Here is a 24,424-nt window from a genome sequence, read left to right on the forward strand (position 1 = left end):
GGGGAGTGGGAGAGGGAGAAGCAGGCTTCCCGCCGAGCAGGGAGCCCGATGCGGAGGGCTCGATCCCAGGACCCTGGAATCATGACCTGAGCCGAAGGCAGACGTTTAACAACTGAGCCACCCAGGCGCCCCTCATACCTCCTATTCAAAGGTAGGAAAATCAACCAACCCATTTTGCACACTGGGACTGAGGCTTAAAGGAGAGAAAGTAGGAGAGGTTGAAGTCAGTGTTGAGGGAAGCTCAGCATCAGCCCCAGGACAAGGCAGAGGTGCCCAAGACGTGCAGTCCACCTAGGGACCCCAGAATGAGCAGAGACAAATCCCAACTTTGAGTGGCCTCCAAGGAGGATGACGCTGCTCTCACTGAAGGTCTGAGGAGCTGCTATCTATTGGATATGGTGACTGGTGGCCTGAAAAATTAATTGGGCTGTTCGACATAAGAGATAAAAAAGAAATTCTGTCCAAGCAGGCGTCACACTAATTTGGCAAGAGGCTGGGTAATGATTTGCATATGTCAACATCCCCTTTCTCCCCCCTCCCCTCCCTCAGTCATGGCTAGTTTCGAGCTGCTCCATGATGAGGAGGATCAAAGAAATGCAGCCTTGCAGGGATGATAAGGAGGCTTTCTAGGAGAGAAGTCCAGCAGAGGAGAGGAGAAATGGCTACAATATTACAGCTCTAACCTCCTTCCTCTCTGTTCCTGCAGGCTCAGTGGAAGGAAAGGAAAACAAAGCAATACTATCAGAGGTCTACTTTGTGTCCAGTCCTGTGTTGAAGGCTTTCACTTTAATCTTCTCAACAAGCCTGCATGTCCAAGATCAAACCCCAGTAAGGAAAGTAGAATTTGGGGGAAGGGAAGTGTTACACGACTAGTGAGGGGCCACGCCAGGGCCCCAGCTCTGGTCAGACTGATTCAAACTCTGGGCTCTTTTTCCCATAATGAGCTGAGTGGTACTTTCTGTGAGTGTCAAAGAGTAATTGACCTTGCAGCCAGTATAGATGTTAAACTGTAGAGGGCTGACTTGCAGGAAAGGGCTCAATTTCCCTAATTCCCAGAGCTCCTAGTGACACACAGAGGAACAACTAATATCGTCATCCACCAACAATAACAAACCAACAATGAGAGCCACTGCTTCTTGAGATGTTACTAAGTGCTAAGCGCTGTTTTAAGAGCTGTATAGGTGTTATCTAATATTTATCTTCACAATAATCCCATGAGGCAGCCAACGACTATCCTTTCAAGCACCCATGTGACATCTAAAGCACTGATCACATACTAGTCCTGAGAGCTCATCTCATCAGATTAAAAAAAAAAATCAATAGACTACTTTCTCTAATCAAAATAGAACTTAACAACAGAAAGATAACAAGGCCCCCATGCATTTGGAAACACTTCTAAACTCATGGGACAAAAAGATAAATCAAAATGGAGCTATTTAGAAATGAAAGGTAGCTGTGGAAGGCAGATACAGTGGTACTTAAAGGGAAATGTATGGATTTAAATGTTTATATAAGAAAATCAAAAGCTGAAACACAGCATCCAACTCAAGAAGTTAAAAAAGAACAGCTTAACCCAAAAGAGAGTAGGAGGAAGAAATCATAAGACAAAAACAAAAATTAATGAATTAGAAAATAGAGATACTATAGAGGATCTAGAAAACATTTTGATAAGCTCAATCCAGAAAAAGAGAAGGCCTAATAAACAATATCAACAAATGTTTAAAGGATACATACCTGAAGATATGGCAGAAAATTTAGTCATGAGGGAACACTGTAAAAAACTTTATTTTAGGTCAATAAATCTTAAAACTTTGGAGAAATGGATAATCTCCCTTACAATGGAAAGATAATCCTCTAATAGAGATATTCATTATTATTATTACTTTTCCACAGATGAAGAAACTGAGGAACAGAGAGAAACTTGTTCAGATTCCCATAGCTAGTAAGATGTAGAGTCTGGACTCAAGGCCTAGGCCGTAGACCTCCAATTCATCCTTCCTCCCTCCCTCCCACATATACTGAGCACCTGCCTGGCACCAGTCCTTGAACTAGGGATTATAGGAATAACAGACAAAGTTCTTGCCTTCAGGAGGCTCCCAGTCTAGAAAAGACTAGGACCAGGACTAGGGTGAGTCAAGTGAGATAGCAAGGGCACAAAAGTGAAGGGTGTGTTCACTGTCACCTGCTCTCCTTAAACTTGGCACCCTAGTCCTGGTCCTGTTAAGAAGCATAATCACAACTGCAAAGTTACATGCTTTGTAACTGTTTCTCAACTTGAAACACGTAAGAATTCTAAACCATGGATGTGAGGAAAGGGCATTCCAGGCAGGGGGATGACTATAAGCAAAGGACAGAGCAGGGAGACAGCATGCTCCCTGGTGGGAACTATAAGCAATTTGGTATTTTTGAGGCATACAAATCAGTGCAAGGTAGAGAATGGCAGAAGAGAAGCTAGAGAGATGGCCAAGATCCAGGTCGTCAAAGGTGCTTTATATCACGCTAAAGGAGTTTAGACTTTACCCTAAGGGTTTAAGCAGCGGAGTAACACAGGCATAGCTGTATTTTAGAATGATCCCTCTGGCAGGAATGCGGATGCTTGTGGGGGTGGGAACAAGGCTGAAGGCAGAGAGATGAGTTAGGAGGCTATAACAGCATCCAGGCAAGAGATGAAGAGAGTGTGCACTAGGGCAATGAGCAGTTGAAATGAAAAACAGGAAATGGATTTAGGAAGTATTTGAGATGTAAAATTGGCAGGACTTAGCACTTGATTGAACGTGGAAGAAGAAAGTGTGGAAGGAATCAAGAATGAGGCCCCTCACCACTCACTTTCTATCATGAATAACTGGAGTACAAAGTGGTAACACCATCTTCCAGCCATTTCTCAATTCATTCATACATCTAATAATCTATCCATCTGTTCAGTCATTCATTCATCCGTTTTTTGATTCATATATCCATATGTCCATCCATCTCTACATCTATCCTTTGATCAAATTCTTAGAAGTGTCAAAGCATCTTGAAGAATGCATGTATATATATGATCCAGTAATTCCACTACTGGGGATTTACCCAAAGAAAATGAAGACACTAATTTGAAAAGATATATGCACCCCTCTGTTTACTGTAGCATTATTTACAATACCCAACATATGGAAGCAACCCAAGTGTTCATCTATAGATGAATGGATAAAGATGTGAGATAGATAGATAGATAGATAGATAGATAGATAGATAGATAGGTAGGTAGGTAGATACACACAGTAGAATATTACTCAACCATTAAAAAAAGAATGAGATCTTGCCATTTGCAACAACATGGATGGATTTAGAGGGTATAACGCTAAGTGAAATAAGTCAGTCAGAGACAGACAAATACTATATGATTTTACTCATATGTGGAATTTAAGAAACAAAACACATGAACAAAGAAAAAAAGAGACAAACAAACAAAAAAACAGACTCTTAAACACAAAGAACAAACTGAAAGATTGTCAGAGGGGAGGTGGGTGGGGGGATGGGTGAAATAGGTGAATGGGATTAAGAGGACACTTGTCATGATGAACACGGAGCAGTGTATAGAATTATTGAATCATTACATTGCACACCTGAAACTAATATAACACTGTATGTTAATTATACTTGAATTTTAAAAAAAGAATACATGTATATAAAAGGCATAATACTTGGTCTTATTCATTCATTCACTACACTTTTATTGATATCCTCTTGTGTGCCAGACACTATTCTAGGTAATCAGGATTCAGCAGTGAATAAGCAGAAAAGGTCCTGTTTAAGGACCTAATGTTCTAGTGGGAGATACAGATAGAATGCAAGGAAATAATATAATTTCAGGGAGTGAAACTCTTTTGTTATGGGAAAAAACAACAACAGAGCTCCTTGGAGAAATGGCTGATTCTAGAGGTGGGGCAGGAAATACATAATATAAGCCTGGAGCATCTTGCAGTGTCAGAAAGAAAGTAAGGGCTCAAACAAAAACCCAGTGATGGAAGTATATCAAAGGGACATAGCTAAGTGAAAGAGCTCCCAATAACCAAAAGTGGAAAGATTTGAGCAAAAAAACAAAGTTTAACCATGAGAGACGATGGACTCTGAAAAACAAACTGAGGGTTCTAGAGGGGAGGGGGGTGGGAGGATGGGTTAGCCTGGTGATGGGTATTAAAGAGGGCACGTTCTGCATGGAGCACTGGGTGTTATGCACAAACAATGAATCATGGAACACTACATCAAAAACTAATGATGTAATGTATGGTGATTAACATAACAATAAAAATTTTTTTAAAAAATAAAGTTTACTGGATTGTAACCTGACTGTAAAATAAGTAATTATGAGCTCATACTGATATAAATTAATTGACTAAATAAACAAATAAATGGAGAAGAGACAAATCCCCTTTATAGGATTCCAAATAATGTATGGAGATACTCTGCCTTCAAGGATTCCTTAAATGTGGACTGTATATATTGACTTCATTCCAAAGAGTATAGTAAGGAAGGAGGGCAGGGATGGTGGAAGAGTAACTTTATAGCGGAGAAATCTGGCAAACTTAAACTCAACCAGGGTTAACATCAATAGAAATAAATCATGTCAATTGATAGGATATACTGAAAACGGCACTTCTATAGTCTTCCTCCGGAAAACATGTAACCCTAATCTAATCATAGGAAAAACCCAGACAAATCCCAATGCAGGGACATTCTACAAAATACCTGGCCAGTAATCTTCAAAAACAAGGAAAGTCTGGGGGCGCCTGGGTGGCTCAGTCGTTAAGGGTCTGCCTTCCGCTCAGGTCATGATCCCAGGGTCCTGGGATCGAGCCTGGCATCGGGCTCCCTGCTCAGCGGGAAGCCTGCTTCTCCCTCTCCCACTCCCCCTGCTTGTGTTCCCTCTTTTGATATCTCTCTCTCTCTCTCTCTGTTAAATAAATAAATAAAATCATTAAAAAAAACAAGGAAAGTCTGAGAAACTATCATAGTCAAGAGGAGCCTAAGGAGATATGACAACTAAATGAAATGCAGCATCCTGAACGAAAAAAAGGGCATTAGGTAAAAATCTGAATCAAATATGGATTTTTGTTAATAATAATATATTAGAGGGGAACCTGGGTGGCTCAGTCGTTAAGCGCCTGCCTTTGGCTCAGGTCATGGTCCTAGGGTCCTGGGATCGAGCCTCGCATCTGGCTCCCTGCTCCGTGGGAAGCCTGCTTCTCCCTCTCCCACTCCCCCTGCTTGTGTTCCTGCTCTTGCTGTCTCTCTCTGTGTCAAATAAATAAATAAAATCTTTAAAAAAATAATAATAATATATTAGAATTTGTCTCAACAGGTGTGACAAATGTACCATACTGAAGGAAGATGCTGATAACGGCAGGGCGGGAGGGGGACTGGGTATGTGGTATAGGGCAATTCTGTAGTGGCTTTGCAACTTTTCTATAAATTTAAAAGTATCCTAAAATAAAAGCTGACACTTGAAAGTGTTAGTGCCAAGGAAACCAAGTGGAGAAAGTGTTTCAAAAGGAAGGGTGGGACCAAGTAGGTCAAATGCTGCTGAGACACAGAATAAATGACTACTGAAAACTGACAAATGGATTTGGCAAATGGCTTCAAGTTGCTTCTTATCCAAGGGAGGAGCTAAGGAAAGTGAGGAAGAAGGGGCACCTGGCTGGCTTGTCGGAAGAGCATGCAACTCGTGATCTCGGGGTTGTAAATTCAAGCCCCATGTTGGGTGTAGAGAGTACATAAAAATTAAAAAAAAGAAAAGAAAAGTGAGGAAGAAAAGAGCCACCAGTGTTGCTCTGGGGGGCGGGGGTGGGGGGTGGGGAACAAGCCAGAATGTAATCCTTAACCAGGCTGTCTCGGAATAGGGATGGGAATGTTTCGAAAGAAAGATGAAAAACTTTAGGTTGCCAACATCGGATACTTGTATCTCAGGCCACCAGCCCAAATGGGACAATTACTAAATCTTCACACTGGAAAGATCATCACTAAACACAAAAATCTCTCCGTGTCTTCCAGGGAAGTACACCTAAAGTTGCAAAGAGAAGGGCTTGCTGGCTAAGGGACCATCCCAGGATTTTATTTCTTCATTTATCAAATATTTATGAAGGCCCTGCTGTGTGCCAGGTAGTCTAGGCTCTATGAAAACAGCATAGAACAAAACAGACAAAACTGCCCACCCTCGGGAGCTGTGTCCTTGCACTTTCCTCTAGTCTTCGTGCCCAGAGGCCCTGAAACCATAGGGCAGAGCTGTGCCCTGATCTGTGCCATCAATCCCTGAGCCCTGGTAGGACAAATAAAACTCTCCCTTTCAGAATAAAGTACAGAGATCAGCACCTTCGGCACAGGGCAAATTTTCCCCAGGGCCAAACCCAGGCTGAGAGCAGAGGCCCCACATCTGGAGAGCCATTAGTTTGGATGTCACTGCAATTATCACATTGGCTGCATACAAAGCCGAGTCACAACTGAGGACAGGATTTTAAATCACGACTCTCCAGAGTCTCATTAGGTAATTGATGCTGATCACATTGCTTAATGGGGACCCATAAAATGCTTGCTATTTATATTGCAAAGGGCAGAGAAAAGCCTCAACTAACCAGATAATTGATGGATGATAGCAGCAACTAGGGTGAAGGGGTGGGAAGAGACAGGGAAACCTGGTGAAGTTTCCCTGCCTCTGGATTTTAGCTTCTTAGTGTTGATGATTGGTTGGCCAGATTCAGAAAAGACTGTGCCCAGGTCTTCACAAAGCCCAGAGCTGCTCTTCCCAGGAGCCACAGACTGAGATAAGAATTGTGATTTAATAGGATTTTCTACAGCAGGCTAAATCGTTTGCTAAATGAGCAATTTCAATCATCCCTTCTCCACCCACTAGGAGGGAATTAAGCTCACTTCTCCAGTCTGTATCCCCACCTCCCATATCCTCACTCCCTCACCAGCTCTTAGTAAGAAGGATGGTCTGGTTGAGATACAGAAGATACGATTGGAGGGTATGTGCTACGGTGAGTGCTGTGAATTGTGTAAGACGGATGAATCATAGACCTGTACCCCTGAAACAAATAATACATTATATGTTAATAAAAATAAACAAATTATTTTAAAAAAAAAAAGAAGAAGAAGAAGGTACAGATTGTAGCAAGACACTTTGGGCCCAGCTAAGTTCACCAGATGATGAGGCTATAAGAGAGTTACAACCCCATTCCCCACCCTGCATGCCCCAAAGCACCCATGGAGACCCAGGCATACCTTCCATACACCAGTCTCCCCAGAACTGAGGTCCCAGGGCAGACTAATTTCCCTAATATTCACCAAGAATGGGCTGTAGCACTTCTTACTGCAGAAAAGGCGGTAGGGATGAGATTCATTTCTTTCCATTAGAGACTTGGGGTTTTTCAACAGGAACTTCCATTAAATCCCACAAATGAAGGCATATAAGGCATCCTCATAACTTCCAGTTATATGGAAGAGATCTTAGGGGAAAAAAATGATTTGGGGAAGGAAGAAGCTGTACTATTTACCAACATATGAACTGAAATTAGGTTAACGGAAGATGTGTCTGGTGATGAAGAATTCAGTGTTCCCAAGATTCTGCCTCTTGATTGGCCTGGGGCCTCCTCACATATGGATTCATTTCTACTTGTTCCATATGGATGACCACTCCTCTTCTTTAATTCTCTTCCTCCTTCCCTCTTTCTCTCTCCCTCCCTCTCCCTCACTTTTTCTCTCCCCCTCTCCCTCTCTCTCCCTCTCTCTTTCTCCTCTTCAATGATTTTCCTGTCTCCTTTTGGATTGTAAATGATAGATGGTATGGTATTCCAACTAGGTATTCCATATACCTCTACACCAATTCGGATTGGTGTAGAGATTGGTGTAGAGATTTGGTGTAGAGATTCAACACGATCCCTATCAAAATCCCGGCTGGGTTCCTTGTAGAAATTTACAACTGATCCTAAGAATCACATAGAAATGCAAGCGACCCAGAATACCCACAGCAATCCTGAAAAAAGAGAACAACATTGGGAAGATCCACACTTTTCTGAATTGAAAACTTAAACAAATCTATAATAATCAAGATAGTGTGGTCCTGGTATAAGGAAAGACATGTAGACCAATGGAATAGACTTGAGAGTTCAGAATAAACCCTCACATTTATAGTCAGCTGATTTTATGTCAAGTCAATTTGATGGTGAAAAGATAGTTTTTTAAACAAATGATGCTGGGACAACCAGATATCCACATGTAAAAGAATGAACTTGGACCCCTTTCTTCACACCATATAAAAAATGGATCATAGACTTACAAAGCTAAAACTATAAAACTCTCAGAAAAAAATTAGAAGTAAATCTTTCTAACTTTGGGTTAGGGAAAGCCATCTTAGGTACGACAACAAAAGTACAAGTGACAGAAAAAACTAAGCTGGACTTCATCAAAATTAAAAATTTTTGTGCTTCAAAGGATTCCATCAAGAAAGTGGGAGATAAAACACAGAATGGGAGAAAATATATATCTAAGAATTATGTATCAGATAAGGAACTTAAATCTGGAATATATAAAGAACTCCAAAGGGCTCCTGGGTGCCTCAGTCAGTTCAGCGTCTGCCTTGGGCTCAGGTCATTATCTCTGGATCCTGGGACCAAGGCCCATGTTGGGCTCCCTGCTCAGTGGGGAGTCTTCTTCTCCCTCTCTATCTGCTCCTCTCCCCTGTTCCCGCTCTCTCTCTCTCAAATAAATAAAATAAAATCTTTTAAAAAAATAAAGAACTCCACAACTCACTAACAAAAAAACAAAAAACCCAATTTTCAAAAGGGCAAAGGATCTGGATAGATATTTCACTAAAGAAGATAGGCAACAAGCACATAAAAAGATGTTCAACATCATTAGTCATCAGAGAAATGAAAAACAAAACCACAATGAGATACTACTTCACACCACCAGGATGGCTATAATAAAAAAGATAACAACAAATGTCGGATGGATGTGGAGAAATTGGAACCCTGATGCACCTCTGGTGGGATTGTAATATGCTACATCTGCTTTGGAAAACAGTCTGGCATTTCCTCAAATGGTTGAACATAGAGTTACCATATGGTCCAGCAATTCCACTCCTAGACATATACCCAAGGGAACTGAAAACAGGTGTTCATACAAAAATTTGTACATGAACGTTCATAGCAACATTATTCATAACAGCCATAAAGGGGAAGCAATCCAAATTTCCATCAATTGATAAATGGATCATACAACATGGTATTGCATGGTATTTCCATGCAATATCCACACAATGGAATACTACTATTCCATTTCATTAATGTTAATGGAATACTATTTGGCAATGAAAAAAATGAAGTACTGATAAATGCTACAACATGGATGAAACTTAACATTATGCTAAGTGAAAGAAGTCAGTCACAAAGGCCACATATTGTGTGATTCCATTCATAGGGAATCTCCAAAGTAAGCAAATCTAGAGAGACAAAAAGTAGACATATGGTTGCCTAGGGCTGAGGATGTTGAGAGGATATGGATAGTGACTCCAAATGGGTATGGGGCTTCCTTTTCCAGGGATGAAAATGTCCTAGGATTAATTGTGGTAACGGTTGCACAACTCTATAAATATACCAAAAACCATTGAATTGTGCACCTTAAATGGGTAAATTGTATAGTATGTAAATTACATCTCAATAAAGCAACAGGAAACTCAAAAATTAACTAAAATCTGATGAAATCAGAGAGGGAGACAAACCATAAGAGACTCTTAACTATAGAAAACAAACTGAGGAGGGGAGGTGGGTAGGGGGATGGGGTAACTGGGTGATGGGCATTAAGGAGGGCACGTGATGTGATGAGCATTGAGTGTTACATGCAACTGATGAATCACTAAACTCTACCTCTGAAACTAATAATACACTATATATTAATTAAATTTAAATTTAAAAAAGATATCTGAAAAAATTAACTAAAATTTAAAAATTCTGTATGAAATTATTACAACTAAGAGGTCTCATTTTTGTATTTTCTTTTTTTTTTTAAGATTTTATTTATTTATTTGTCAGAGAGTGAGGAAGAAAGAGAGCATATAAGAAGGGGGAACAGCAGTTAGAGGGAGAAACAGGCTCTCCGCTGAGCAAGGAACCCCAGGCGGGACTCTATTCCAGGACTCTGGGATCATGACCTGAGCCAAAGCCAGATGCTTAACTGACTGAGCCACCCAGGGGCCCCCTCATTTTTGTATTTTAAAAAAATTATAAAAAGACTCTCAAAACGGCTCCTGGGTGGCTCAGTCAGTTAAGTGTCTGTGTTCAACTCAGGTCATGATCCCAGGATCCTGGGATTGAGTCCCGCATCAGGCTCCCTAGGTTCCCTGCTCTGCGGGGAGCCTGTTTCTCCCTCTGCCTCTCTCTTTCTCTGTCTCTCATGAATAAATAAATAAAACCTTTTAAAAAAAAGACTCAAAATAAACAAACAAACAAACAAATCTGAAAGCTTTGCTGGCAAATTTCAGCTCTGACACCTGAGACTCTGTGACCTTGGACAAGTTACTTAATTTCACTGAGCTCAGTTTTCTCATCTGTAAAAGTTTTCTCATCTAGGGCAGATCATTGTGAGGATTAAATAAATTAACGTGTAAAAATACCTGCCACATAGTAAGTGCTCAGTAAATAGAAAATATAAAGAGTTGGGAATAGCAGTAACTAGAGAGCTAAAGAAGGAGAAAAAATAGTATTTGTGGGCCAAGGCCATATCCATACATTGGTGTCTAACCTTTGGCTGGACTCTAGAGACATAAAGAAGTCCCTGACATTGAGGAGCTGGAAGGCTAAGGGATCAGGCATTCCTGAAGAAACATAATCCCAATGAAATGAGCCAGTTGCTATGACACAGTTATAGATGGGTTGCTCAGGGTCGGAGGCAAAGGCCTTTAAGGGGGAAGAGACTTCAAGAGTTGGACAGATGGAAAAGGGACAAGTGGATCCCCTGTCCCCTTCCCCACTGTAGGTTAGCAAAAGGATGTGAAGCACCCCACTGTGAGAAAACTGGAGAGAGCCAGCCCAACACAGAGGCGGAGGTCAAAAGAGCAGTTGTGGATTTATTATTCGTGGCCAGGATGGGCAGTGAAGCTGGTACAGGAGGTGGAGGCCTGCCTCCCTGGGCTGCCAATAGGTGAGCTGAACCTTAGAAGCTCCTCCTCTCTCCCCTTATTCCTAGCTCCTCTCCACCCTTAAGCCTCCAGATTTTCTCCTTTTCCCTCCCATCAGCCCTCTTTTGGGGAACGGCCTGATGATCTGTGGGCAGAGCGTGACACCTCCATCACTCCTCCCTCTAATGACTCATTCCCAAGACTGGGGGTGGCAGGAAGTGCCAGAACCCCAGAGTTGCATCCCCATCCAGATTCTGGCAGCTTGGAGACATCCTATCTTTTTCCCTCCTCCCCCTACCCCCACCACCTCCCCCACTTCCAGCTCTGACTCCTGACATTTCTGGGTAAGAAACACCCACCTCCCCCAAAACGCTTCTTGCCTTTCTATTGCCTCTTCCGGTCCCTCAACTCTAGCCCTCATGGGGCTGCTGAGTTTCCAAGAGAAGCAGGCACAACCCAGACCTAGGGACCCTTTCCTGGGGGAGGTAGCCAGGCAAGGTCTGTATCCCCATGGCCAGGCCTTCGAGGAACAGGGCCTATGATGTAGAAAGCATTCTAAGCAACACTTAAAACAACAACACAATTATTTTATTACATGCTAAGTGCTTCACAAGCTTTGTTTCATTTATTCCTCACAACAACTAGATGAAAAGATGCTATTATCACTGCCATTTGGCAAATGAGAAAAGTAAGAGAGAAATCATTTGGAAAGTAGCAGAATGGGGATCAAACCCAGGACTCAGATATTAGGATCTGAACCACCAGCCTCTTCTGCCTGCCTCTTCAGGGATGGAGGACAGGGCAGGCCTCTCCGAGCACAGCCTCTGTGTCATCTAGGGCAGCGTATGCACCCCTGAGCTCTCAGTACAGCTGCCCTGAGGTCTGGGGGGCTGAGGGCTTTCACCCTAGCCTCCCTCCTAGCTGCCCATGGCTCTTGTGGACCTGCCCCACTCTTTACTCCTGTGGTGGGCTACTCAGAGGATTTTCATCCCTTTTGAGAGCTTAACTTCCTATTAAACTCAGGGCAAACATCAATGTGATTCTGGGGTACCAGGGGGTACCTAGAAAGAGCGAAAAGAAGGAGCATTGCTTATAGGTTCAGGCGGCAGAAGGAGATTACAGAAACCCAAGCGTGGGGTCAGCCCAGGCTTGCAGAGAGAGCAGACATCTGTCACCCGGAAGAGGCACGGAGATGGCCCACATGACAATAGAAATCATAATACCCTTGAATTATGTAGCACTTTAAAATTTCTCAGGCACTTTACAAACATTTGATCCTCCAGATGACCTCCTAGGACCCAAGGAGGAAGAAAGCATCTTTTTATAAGCTGTCACCACCTGTCAAGTTTTCCCCCCGAGAGGAAAGGCAGAAGACAGGCAAGGCAGTGAGTGAGTTAACCAAACCCAAGCTCCAGTGGGTAATTGATAGTTTTTATGGTGTCTTTATCCTCAGACTCCTCAGATACCATATTTCCACCGGATTACCACATTTACATAACATGTGAGAGGGTGAGAGACCCTGATAAATCTTCTCTGCATGGGGATGAATGCAGTGGAAATGTACTTTGTTGACAGCGATTTGTTTTACTACAACACTGCCCTTCAATTTAGGGAGGAAAGAGCAAGGCTATTGCCTTATGAAGGGAGGGTGGAAAGGAGAGAAAGGAGAAAGGGAGGGAGGAAGATGAGAGATCTGGAAAGAGGGGGATGAATGAGAGAGGAAGACACAGGAAGAAAGGGAGAGCTTTAGGCAAAGTAGGAGGATGGAAGGAAGGCAGGAAAGAAGGAAGGAAGGAAGGAAGGAAGGAAGGAAGGAAGGAAGGAAGGAAGGAAGGATGGATAACACCAACGAGAACTCACTCTGTGCCAGGTACTGTGCTAAGTGTTTCCATGGATTAATTCCGTGAATCCTCACAGCAACCCAGTGAGGACAGTCAGGTTAATACCGCCATTGCACAGATGACAACACCCCATCCCGTTACGCCCGTTTTATTTTGCCACTATCTACAATGGGCTTATTAACTCACTTATGTGCTTATTGCCTTGTTCACAGCCTTTGACCAGTTTCTGACCTGAAGTAGGTTCTTAGTAAGAATACTTGTTGAAGGAAAAAAGGGATGAGAAGCTGCTGGAGAGTGAGCCCCCACCTCCCGCGCAGGGTGATGTGATGGGGAGGGTGGGCGGAGGGCAGGTGCTGGAGGTGCTCTCTCTCTCTCCACAGACACAGAGGGTACTGTTCTCGGCTGGTGTGTATTTAGTGAGGAAAAAACCTATTATCTCCTCCATCCTTTTCAGTTGTTTTCTTTCACTTTCTTTCTTTCTTTCTTTCTTTCTTTCTTTCTTTCTTTCTTTCTTTCTTTCTTTCCTTCCTTCCTTCCTTCCTTCCTTCTTTCTTTCTTTCACTTCCCTCAGGTCTTGTGCCCCTTCCCATCCCACAATCAATTTGGCATCTGCTAATCATCTTGACTCCTCAAGTTCTGTCTCACTCTCATTCTTGTTCTTTTTGCTTCCCAGCTTGCTTCTCTTTCCCATACCTCTCTTGAGAGAAAGCTCATCCAACTAAATGGCAATTGGTGATTTCAGAGGCCAACTTTCATTGCTGGAAGTCCAGTCTTGTACCAAAGCCTTCCCCCTGCAGAGGGCATTTTTCTCTATCTATAAAATGGACAGAGTTTTTTACAGGGTTTTTGAACCATGGCTGGTGGGCCTATGAGGGAGGGGTCTCAGAACCACAGCCCTGACCTTCCCACATCCTTACCCAGGGAAGCCTTGCCAAAGCCTTGAGACCACTGGCATACAATACCCAACAGAGAGCTATTTCCTCTCTCATGGTGTGTGCTATTTAATGCAACTTGCAATAAATATAAATCAGAGGATAATAAGCCTCACTTTCCCTCTGTCTTTAGGGTTTTGAAAACTCCTCAATCCATTAAATAGCAGTGCCTGCTGAAGGTTTAAATGGCAAGACCATGGGATAAGTATATGAAGACCATGTCTCCACAGGGTTGGTAGTATATCAGAGTGGCTGGGAATGTGGGCCTTGAGATTCAAACAGCTTTGAGTTTGGAGTCTGGCTTCTGTATGAAGAGATAATAGGTGACAAGGGTGGAAGTTGGGTGTCAGATGAGTCCTTTGGTACTTTCCCCAAATCGGGCATTCCTCCTAGACCCACCAGAGCCTCCTGTACCAAATCAGTTGTAGCATTTGGCCAGTCAAGTTGGAATTATTTCTTGCAGCAATGTTCAACCCACCAGACTGAGCTCCTCAAAGTCAAGAACTCAATTTTTTCTTTGTATCCCTAGAGACAGGCCACATGCTGGACATAAAAGAAGGACATTGTACAGACCTTCATTTTCTTTCAGACAATGGAAGGTACTCGTTTTCTTCCTCAGGATACTGCTATTCCTTAAGACTTTGATATGCTTAGCACCTACTGTATGCCAGGCACCCTAATGATGTTTTCTTCTTTAGTCCTCATAATGGCCCTTGAGTTAGGGATTGAGACAATAAGCATTATCTCTCACCTGGATTATGGAAAGAGCCTCTTTCTGGAAGAACACTGAGTTCTTCCTCATCTGATACCCAACTTCTGCTCTTCCCATCAACAGGGTATGCACACAGCAGACAGAATTATCCTTTTAAAATCATGTCACTGTGGGGTGCCTGGGTGGCTCAGTCGTTAAGCGTCTGCCTTTAGCTCAGGTCATGATTGAGCCCCGTATCGGGCTCCCTGATTGGTGGGAAGCCTCCTTCTTCCTCTCCCACTCCCCCTGCTTGTGTTCCTGCTCTCACTATCTCTGTCTCTGTCAAATAAATAAATAAAATCTTTAAAATCATGTCACGGGACGCCTGGGTGGCTCAGTCGGTTAAGCGTCTGCCTTCGGCTCAGGTCATGATCCCAGGGTCCTGGGATCGAGTCCCGCATCGGGCTCCCTGCTCCGCGGGGAGCCTGCTTCTCCCTCTGCCTCTGCCTCTCTCTCTCTCTATCTCTCATGAATAAATAAATAAAATCTTTAAAAAATAAAAAAAATAAAATAAAATCATGTCACTGTTCTGCTCAGAACACTTCAATGGCTCTCATTTCACTCAGCATAAAATCCACATCCTTACTACGTTCTACAGCGCCCTACATTACCTCCCTAACCCCCCAGCCCACAAACTTAATGACCTCATGCTACCACGCTCCCCCTTGCTGCCTCTGGTAAGCCACACCGGCTTCCTGACATACTTCTCAAACATTGCTGTGTATACTCCTGCCTCAGGCCCTTCCTGGCTGTACCCTGTGCCTACAAAGCTTTATCTTGATCTCTCCATGGCTTGTTCCCTTGCTTATTTCAAGTTTTGTTCAAGTGTCACTGTGTCAGAGAAACCTTCCTTGACCCCCCTGTGGTGATTTTAAAATATGCCCACAAAATCTCTGATACTCCTCCCTTCAAGAGGTAGAACACAATCCTCCCCACCCCCTTGAGTGTTGGCTTGACTTAGTGTCTAACTCCTAAATAACAGAATACGGTAAAAGTAACAGTGTGTGACTTCTAAGACAAGGTCATAAGAGATTTTGTGATTACCTTAGTTTGGTAATGAGACCACATCAGGCAAATGCAAATTCAGGGACATTCTACATAATACCTGATCAGTACTCTTCAAAATTGTCAAGATTATGAAAAACAGTGCCTGCTTCGGCAGCACACATACTAAAACTGGAACGATACAGAGACAATTAGCATGGCCCCTTCACAAGGAGGACACACAAATTCATGACAGGTTCCATGTTTTTACCATCAGGGAAATGCAAATCAAAACTAGAATGAGCTATCACCTCACACCTGTCAAAATGACTAAAATCAACAACACAAGAAACAACAGGTGTTGGCAAGGATGTGGAGAGAGGAGAACCCTATTCACTGTTAGGAATGCAAACTGGTGCAGCCACTCTGGAAAACAGGCTGGAGTTTCCTCAAAAAGTTAAAAATAGAACTACCCTAGGATCCAGCAATCTCATGACTGGGTATTTACCCAAAGAAAACAAAAACACCAATTCAAAGGGATACATGCACCTCTATATTTATAGCAGCATTATTTATAATACCCAAATAATGGAAGCAGCCCAAGTGTACATCAACTGATGAAGGGATAAAAAAGATGTGTGTGTGTGTGTGTGTGTGTGTGTTGTGGAATATTACTCAGCCATAAAAAAAGAATAAAATCTTGCCATTTGCGGGCGCCTGGGTGGCTCAGTTGGTTAAGCGACTGCCTTCGGCTCAGGTCATGATCCTGGAGTCCCTGGATTGAGTCCCGCATCGGGCTCCCTGCTCGGCAGGGAGTCTGCTTCTCCCTCCGACCCTCCCCCCTTTCATGCTCTCTCTCTCTGTCTCTCTCTCTCAAATAAATAAATAAAATCTTATTTAAAAAAAAATCTTGCCATTTGCAAAAATGGGGATGGAGCTAGAGAGTATAATGCTAAGCAAAGTAAGTCCATCAGAGAAAGACAAATACCATATGAATGGGTATTCCCACATTTCACTTGAATGTGGAATTTAAGAAACAAAACAAGCGAAGGGGGAAAAAAGAGGGAGAGAGACACAAACCAAAAAAACAGATTCTTAATTCTATTTTTTTTAAAGGTTTTATTTATTTATTTGACAGAGAGCACAAGCGGGGGAGTGGCAGGCATTGGGAGAGAGAGAAGCAGACTCCCCGCTGAGCAAGGATCCCGATGGAGGACTCAATCCCAGGACCCCTGGATCATGACCTGAGCTGAAGGCAGATGCTTAACAGACTGAGCCACCCAGGTGCCCCCAGACTCTTAATTCTAGAGAACAAATTGATGGTTACCAGAGGGGAGGTGGGGGGGGATGGGTGAAATAGGTGATGGGGATTAAGGAGCGCACTTGTTGTGATGAGCACCCGATGATGTATGGAATTGTTGAATCACTGTATTATACACCTGAGACTAAGATTACACTATATGTTAACTAACTAGAATTACAATAAAAACTTTAAAAAAAGTTTATGAGAAACAAGAAAGAGTAGGAAACTACTGTCGATCAAAGAAGACTAAGGAAACATGATAACTAAACACAATGTGATCTCCGGGACTGGATCATGGAACAGAAAAGACATTAATGGAAAAACTGGGGAAATCTGAATAAAGTCTGTAGTTTAGTTAATAGTAGTGTCTCAGTGTTAATCTCTTGACTTTGAGAAATGTACCATGGTTATATAAGATATCAATGTTAGAGGAAGCCAAGTTTGTAAGGAACTCTTTGTACTATTTTTGTAACTTGTCTGTAAATCTAAAATTATTCCTAAATAAAAAGTTTTTTTAAAAAAAGGCATTGTGTCTTCCTCCTTGCTTTCTTTCTTAGACCATGTGCATGCTGCCATGTCATGAGGATACTCAAACAGCCCTATGGGGAGGGCTATCTATGTGGTAAGCGACGAAGGTGTCCAGCCAACAGCCACGTGAGCGAACCATCCTCGAAGAGAATCCTCCAGCCCCAGTCAAGGTTTCAGGCAACTGCAGTCCTGTCTGACATTTGGACCGCAACATCAAGAAAGACCCTGAGCCAGAATGACCCAGCTAAGCCACTTCTGAATTCTGAGGGTCACCTCAGAAACTGTGAAGCAATAATTTATTGCTGTTTTAGGCCTCTGAGTTTTAGAGTAAGCTATCTAAAATAGCCTCCTTCTAGTCACACTCAACCCCCCTTTCTAGCCTCAATTTTCTTCATAGCACCTATCAGGTGACACCACATGATATGTTTGTTTATTTAACTTCTGTCTCCACCCTAGAATGTGAGCTGCATGCAAGGAGAAACTTTGTTTAGTGTATGTCCCTTGCACCTAGAACTGTGCCTGACACACAGTAAATGTTTGATAAGGGATAGTTGTAATTATTATTTTTTGATAACGGGGGGTAGGTAAAAATCCCTTCTCTATCCTCACCCAGAAACAAAACAAAACAAAACAAAACCCAGCCCCTGGAGGATGGGGGCCAAAGTGGTTGACGCTGAGGCAGTGTAGAACTAGGAAATGCAAGCAGAGATGAGTCAGAAACTCTGAAATCTGACTGAGTTCTTCATCCACTAAGCGACTTCACACAAGTTTCTTCCTCCCTCTGGGTCTTTGTTTCCCCACATATAAAATTCAAAAGACTGGGATGACCTGCAAGATCACCAAGGTTTCTCTCAGCTACAGTCAATGATTCTAAAGGTGGCCTGGCAGGAGGCATAGGAGCTCAATTCTGGAGATGGAGGAAAGGAGAAGAAGTGAAGGATATGTTTTATCCTCACAGGGACCAGGCAGAATCTGCTTACCTTCATGCTGTGCTCACCTCCCGGAAACCCTTTCCCATTTGATAATCTATTCCTTTGCCAAGGCCAAGTTCTCTGCCTCTGCAAAGCCCACAGGCTCCCCATAGGCCTTAGCACAAGTCTTCATAACACATTTCCCACACTGAATTATAACTGGACCTTTGTATCCTGGGGTCTTAGCTCCTAAAAGGAGTCAGTCAGTCCCAGGTCAACACTCTCAGGCTTGCAATTCCCTCTTAGGGAATTTAGATCCTAAAGGAAGGAAGAAGAGAGAAAACACGGGAGGAGGTGGAAAACCAGGCATATCCTGGGACTCCCTTAAACCTCTGCCCTTTCTCGCTTCTCCTCCAGTCTTGGCCTCACCACCAAGAGAAGCATGCACATCGGCTTGCCTGCCTCTCTGTCTCACCTAAGTACTGGGTCAAATGCCATTTATTTGAGCCATATTAACTTTCCCCTGCTCCTCCCTCCCTTAGTCCTCCACCCCTTCCCCACAATATACACATCCTGGGTCCCTTCCCAACATCTGTTCCAGGTAGCTCACGCTTCCTAATTTTTGGTATGAAGACAGGGTTGAGGGGTATTTTTTTTTCTCCACAACAGCTCATGGAAAGGCTTGAAGAGCTTGCTCTGTTCTGGGAATCACAGGTGGTAGGATCCTGTTCAGTCTATACTTTTTTTTTTTTTAAGATTTTATTTATTTATTTGAGAGAGAGAGAATGAGAGAAAGCACATGAGAGGGCGGAGGGCCAGAGGGAGAAGCAGACTCCCCGCCGAGCAGGGAGCCCGATGTGGGACTCGATCCAGGGACTCCAGGATCATGACCTGAGCCGAAGGCAGTCGCTTAACCAACTGAGCCACCCAGGCGCCCGGATCCTGTTCAGTCTATAAAGTGAGGTTGGGAGCCACGGGAGATGAGGCAGGACAGGTAGGCAGGAATCAGCCCTGGTGGAGGATTTTGTCCCACAGGCCATGGAAGCCACTGAAGAATTCTGCACAGATTGGAACTCACTCCCCTTTCACTCAGCCCTCCTTACTTACATCCCTTCCTATTTCTCTCTGCCCCCCACCCCACCCCATTTGTCTCATACCAGAATCTTAATAACACCAAAGATTTATTGAGAACCTTCACTGTGTTAGTTTTCTGTTCATATTACCTCATTTCCACCTTTCAGCACTGATGAGGTAGGTGTTATTGCCCCCACTTCAGGTAAGGAAAATGACTCCAGTGAGTGATTCGCCCTGTTGGAAACTAAGGAAGAAGCAGAGCCCAATTTCTTAATCATTATACCAATTGGTCCCTGCTCTCTACCTTTTTGCAAATTTCTTCTTTGGGGGAAACATCTTCTTTGGGGGAGATGCCTGTAAGGAGGTCTTTGAGGTCAGGAGGTAGAAATGGGGAGAACAAGTATAGAACCAGACTATTCTGGAACTGGGATTTCTAGGTTCTGATGGGACCTCTCTCACCCAGCCTTGCTCCTCTCTCTGCTTGGCAGGAAGTGTCTCCCATTCTCCCCATGCCCTGTCCTGATCCACTTACTTACTCCAGTTCCTACATCCTCCTTCACCTCCTTATATATGGTTTGTCCTTGTCTTTCAGGTTCTAGGTGATACATTTGTTCTGAAAATGCCTGGATGGAGTGGGACACTCTGGAAGCTCTGCAGATAATTTGAGTGTCTAGAGACAAAGGCTCTACCTACTCACCCTGTGCTCTCCAACTCTAACAAAAAGGATCTGGCCTGACCCTGGGCTTCTAAGGCTCTTCAGCAAAGGTTAGCTCCTCTCTACCTCATCTCCCACACCTACCCCTGTGCCCTCTCACAGGCTACAAATATATAACCATGTGCTGCCTCAAACATGCCAAATTCCTGAAATCTTTGTATGTGCATTTTCTTTCTCTGGAATGCCAGCATCCTTCCTATCCCAAGTTTTTCCTCAGGCTTGGCTCAAACATGATCTCCAGCCCCAGGGATGTCATCATCACTCAGGCTCTCATCTCTTGTCTGGACTGTTCCCTCACTGGCCTTTAGGATGCTTCTCTGGCCCTACGCCATCCAGTGCCCACACTGTACCCAGAGTAACCTCTCTAAAATCCAAACTTGATCTTATCACTTCCCTTCTTAAAACTTTCAAATGGTTTCCCATGCCCTGAAGGTAAACTCATAACTCAACCTGGTTTGCGTGCTTCTTCTACCCTGCTCCCACCCACTTCTCTTGCTTCATGTCTTCCGGCCCTGCCCACCACCCTACTGGTACTCAAGCCAGATTTCCTGACACTTTTACTCAGTTCCTTGAAAACTGCCTGTTCTCTCTTGACTAGGTAATGTTCCCTTGGCTGGAACTCTCTTCCCTCCTTCTCCCCCAGCTGACTTCTACTAACTTTTGAGGCAGATCTCAGCTTGGACTCACTTCACTACAGAGCCTTCCAGAACCCCCCTGATGAAGCGAGATGCCTCTGCTTTCTGCCCCCACTGCCCATGATTTCCCCTAGGACAGCATCTATCTGGTCTGTTACTACCTATCTATTAGCTCATATGTTTCCCACACCCACCTAGGAGCCTACCTTCTTCCCAGATATAACCCAGAGTCTAGTACTGGTAGGCTCTCCATGAAAAACTGTTGAACTGGTGAGTGAACAAAGCTTTCCCTGTCTTCACAATGTGGACTTAGGCACCCACTGTAATTTCTACCATTGCCACCTCATGGTTACTATTCTGGATTATGGGTGATTGCTTCCCTGCGTGTTCCTCTCTGCTGATGGATGAGGATGGCACCTTGAATGTACTCCAGTGCCTAATACAGAGGTCAGCATTCACCTTCCATCCATCTTCTTTTATTTGTTAATTCTCATTATTTTTAACACATTTTTGTTGAATAGCTACTATATAATAGATACTTTGGATGCAGCAGTGAACAAGGTAGCTGCCCTCAAGCTCACATTCTATTGGCATATATGGGTGCCTAGTGAACAGGAGGTTCAGTGGACCTCAGTCCTACTGGGAAGCCCCTGAGGGCTTTCCTGTCTACAAACTACAGCCTCTGTGGAAAGAGAACATATTCTCTTGGTGACCTCTAGACCTCCCTTTGTCTAGGTCTCCATGGGACTAGCCATCCAGCAGTGGTGGGAAATGGGAGGGAGGGAGGAGAGTGGACATGGTGTTGCAGCCCAGTGCCTACATCCAGCAAGTCTGGCAACTGGCTTTTTTCTCTACCCTGTAACCGAGAAAGAAAGAGATCGACAGGGGGAAAGACATAAATGGATAGGGATAACAGAGGAGAAAGGAAGGAGAGGAAAAGTGAACACAGAGTAGGAAGAAGAGGAGTCAGAAACACATGGACAGAGAAGGAGATGAAGGCAGACCAAAGGACTGCAGGACTGAGCCCTGCCCCTCTCATTTGGGTCACTGAGGGAAGTGCTGGAAAGGACTCAGTTTTGACCTCTTGGGATTCCCTAGATGATCCCTCAAATTATCTCTGGCCCCATCTGGCCCAGGAGGCTTCTGCCAGGGACCCGCCAGCCCCCAAGCCAGGATATACTCCATGTGACCCTCATGAGTAGGGACAGGCAGTGATGGAAAAACGCAGTTGGTCTGGGAACAGCAGTCCCTGATTTTCATCTTTTTCAGAAAAGATCATAGAAAAGACCCTGTGTTCACCATCTGTTTCCTCACTGGGGGCTCCAGGCTCTGCTCTCTGAGATACCAGCCTAACACTATGCCAATCTGCAGGCACAGCACAAACTCCTCTGAGCTGGGAGCTGGGGAAGCAGCCCCCACCCCCAGGAGCCCCCAGATGCCAAGCACGAGCCTGAGTTGCTAATCATGCCCTGCTCTTGCCAGCAGCTTCAGCCGCTCGCTCCTGAGGCTGTGATGCCATCTGCTGCTCAATTCAGGAAACTGGCCGACTCTGGCTGCACAACCAAGGCCAATCAGGGCAGGAGTTGGGAAGGGGGCCCACCTGGGGCTCAGAAGAGCCATGTCCTTGTCTGTGGACAGACCCAGTACTGGGCGTCAGGGATAGAGCAACTGCTCTGTTCCCTGTCGTCATTCTCCTTAGACAAGGCAGGATGCCTCTCTTTTACAGGAAGGTACCTCAGGGTTCTGGAGGGATGGGTAGGTTGGCTCTGCCCTTCATCAAAGTCCAGTGTTGTCTCCAGATTAAATTGTCCAGAGAGGTCCCAGCCTGCCTTTGAAGTTCCACAGCTCTCCTCAAACCTTTTTTTTCTTTGCAGGTTTAAGTAAGATTATTCCCAGTTATATTAATTGGGTGAATGAAATAATGAGGCCAGGCCTAGAGAAAGTGGGGCTTTGAAGAAATAAGCATGCGCATGCTGAATTGAAATAAGACCTTCAGAATCTCAGCGGGTTTCTGACTTTCCTGCTGTGTTGTCCCTTTTCAGGCCTCAACCCAGGTAGGGTTATGAGCTCCAGGGTAGGGGCCACACCAAAGCCAGGCACCTATTTTTGATATTTGTTCAACTAAGGGTTAGCTTGAGGAAAATTCCTGCAAACCAGCTGAGGAGGTCAACCTCTGAGGTGATTCCGCAATGATCCCCATCTCCTGAAAGTCACCCACTTATAGTCCCCCTCCTACAAAGTACAAGGGTTAATCTGTGTGGCCAATGGAATATGACAGAAGTAATGGTGTGTAACTTCCAAGATTAGATTATAAAAGACTCTGTGGCTTCCTTCTTCATGTCCCTCTCTCCCTCCCTCTGTCTCTCTGCCTCTCTTCCTCATCACTTACTCTGAAGGAAGCCAGTGGCCATGTTGCGAGCAGCCCTATGGAGAGGCTCCTGTGGTAAGAAACTAAGGTCTTCTGTCAATAGCCACATGAGTGAGACTCAAGCAGATCCCCTTGGGAAACCTTCAGATGACTCTAGCCCTGGCAGGCAGCCTGACTGTAAACTCATGAGTGACCCTGAGCCAGCTCAGCTGAATTACTCCCATTTCCTTACCCTCAGAAACTGAGATAAATGTTCAAAGTTTGGGGTAATTTGTTATGCAGCAACATAATAAATCTGTCATATGGTATTATTATTATAATATCATGGCATATCATCTGCATTATATCACTTCATTTCCTTATAAGATCTAATATGTGGACCCTACCCCCTTTTTAACTCATCTCCTTCTACCCCACCCTCTTCCCAGCTCAGCCTCACCCAAGGCTCACTCCTGCTTCACTCTGGCCCATTGAATTTGCTTTTCTCTCTCCTGGAGCCCCTTCCCAGCTACCCCTAAATCTCTGCACAGTCAGTCACTCCCTTAGCTCCTTGAGGTCTGTAGTCACATGTAGACTTTTCAATGTAGCTTTCCTTGATCCTATGCACACCTGAACTGCAGCTCCTACACGTACCTATTCTTTTCCCTATTTTTATCCTTAGCCCTTATGATTATATAACATATAAAATAAAATATATTTTATATATTTATCTTATAATTTTTTAAAAGATTTTATTTATTTGAGAGAGAGAGCATGAGAGAGAGAGAGAGCACAAGCAGGGGGAGTGGCAGAGGGAGAGGGAGAAGCAGAGTCCCTGCCGAGCAGGGAGCTCCATATGGGGCGCGACCCCAGGACCTGAGATCATGACCTGGGCTGAAGGCAGACGCTTAACTGACTGAGCCACCCAGGTGCCCTATCTTATAATTTCTATCTCTCCCCTTGAATGTAAATTCCATGAAGGCAATAATTTGTGTTGTTGTCTATGTTGGTCACGGCTCTAGCCCTAGCACCTGGACTAGTGATTAGTGATGCACATAACAGATGTATGATACATATTCAGTTGAATGGGGGAAATTGTCATAATTCATCAATTACAGCATGTATATCTCCTAGATGCCATCTCATATATCACATGCCAAGTTATGATGTCACATGTATATTATATTTAAACGCAGTGTAAGACAGTGCAGAGAGCCTAGAGCCATAAATAACAAGACCTAGCTTTGTTGCTTG

General features: G+C 44.0%; 1 non-coding gene across 1 annotated transcript; it reads left to right on the top strand.

Annotated features, from left to right (window-relative positions):
- Positions 1 to 15,819: 15,819 nt before the first annotated feature.
- LOC123325352 lies at positions 15,820 to 15,926 on the top strand. Its single transcript, XR_006540371.1, has one exon. It is a non-coding gene; the product is annotated as a U6 spliceosomal RNA (small nuclear RNA).
- Positions 15,927 to 24,424: the final 8,498 nt, after the last annotated feature.

This window comes from Neomonachus schauinslandi, chromosome 7 (assembly GCF_002201575.2).
Source record: "Neomonachus schauinslandi chromosome 7, ASM220157v2, whole genome shotgun sequence".
Taxonomy (NCBI): Eukaryota; Metazoa; Chordata; class Mammalia; order Carnivora; family Phocidae; genus Neomonachus; species Neomonachus schauinslandi.